The sequence below is a fragment of the Mus caroli genome, chromosome 17 (assembly GCF_900094665.2).
Source record: "Mus caroli chromosome 17, CAROLI_EIJ_v1.1, whole genome shotgun sequence".
Classification (NCBI taxonomy): domain Eukaryota; kingdom Metazoa; phylum Chordata; class Mammalia; order Rodentia; family Muridae; genus Mus; species Mus caroli.
This window is the reverse complement of record NC_034586.1, coordinates 20,488,225-20,489,402: the sequence shown is the minus strand read 5'-3', so window position 1 is coordinate 20,489,402 and position 1,178 is coordinate 20,488,225.

Sequence of the window (1,178 nt, the reverse complement as noted above, 5' to 3'; positions counted from 1 at the left end):
AGAGAGAGAGAGAGAGAGAGAGAGAGAGAGAGAGCACTCACACCCATGCATGCACATCTTTGGGCTTCCTCCAGCTTCACACAACTGGAAGCCTCACCCTCTGCTGCATCTCCAGACTTCGAGCATCTGTCTTTTCTCAGACCTAAGTGCTGGGATTCCTCAAATCTCCCTCCCCATCTGCTGTTGGAATTCCCCTGTAAACATGTGGTGAGCTCCTGTCTAGATCCACTTCCCAAAGGCAAAGAACAGGTGCTGCCCCACTCAGGCCACCCCTGACCCACTATGTCCTCCTACCAACTGAGAGTCCTCCTCCCTATAGGCCAGTGCTCCACACCTTTAAAAGATTTAAAAAACTATATGTGTTGCCTGCATGTATTCAAGTGTAATATGTGCATGCAGTGTTCTTGGGTGCTAGAAGAGGTCATTGGATCTCCTGGGACTTGAGCAACAGGTGGTTATGATGTAGGTGCTGGGATTGAACTCAGGTCCTTTGAAAGAGTAGCAAGCACATATAACTCTAATTACATTTTGTTTATTTTTGTTCTCTTTGTTTCTTTCTTTTTGTCTTTTTTCTTTTCTTTTCTTTTCTTTTCTTTTCTTTTCTTTTCTTCTCTTCTCTTCTCTTCTCTCTCTCTCTCTCTCTCTCTCTCTCTCTCTCTTTCTTTCTTTTTAGACAGGGTTTCTCTGTGTAGCTGTCCTGGAACTCACTCTGTAGACCAGGCTGGCCTCAAACTCAGAAATCCACCTGCCTCTGCCTCCCAAGTGCTGAGATCTTTGTTTCTTTCTTGTGAGTGTGTACACACTTCCGGAGGTCAGAAGACAACATGCTAGAATTGGTCCTATCCTTCTACCATGTGGGTCCCAGGGGACAAATTTGCAGCCATTACCCACTGAGCTATATCAGCGGCTCTACACTTTTTGTTTATCTTTGTTTTTAATCTATTCATTTATTTGGGGTGTGGGTACACGTCTTCCAAGGCACCTGTGTAGCTGCCAGAGGTCATCTTGTAGGAGTTGGCTCTTTTTCCACTCTGTGGGTCCCAGGGATCAAACTCAGGTTATCTGACTGCCTGTACTGGCTGGTTTTGTGTGTCAACTTGACACAGCTGGAGTTATCACAGAGAAAGGAGCTTCAGTTGAGGAAATGCCTCCATGAGATCCAACTGTAAGGCATTTTC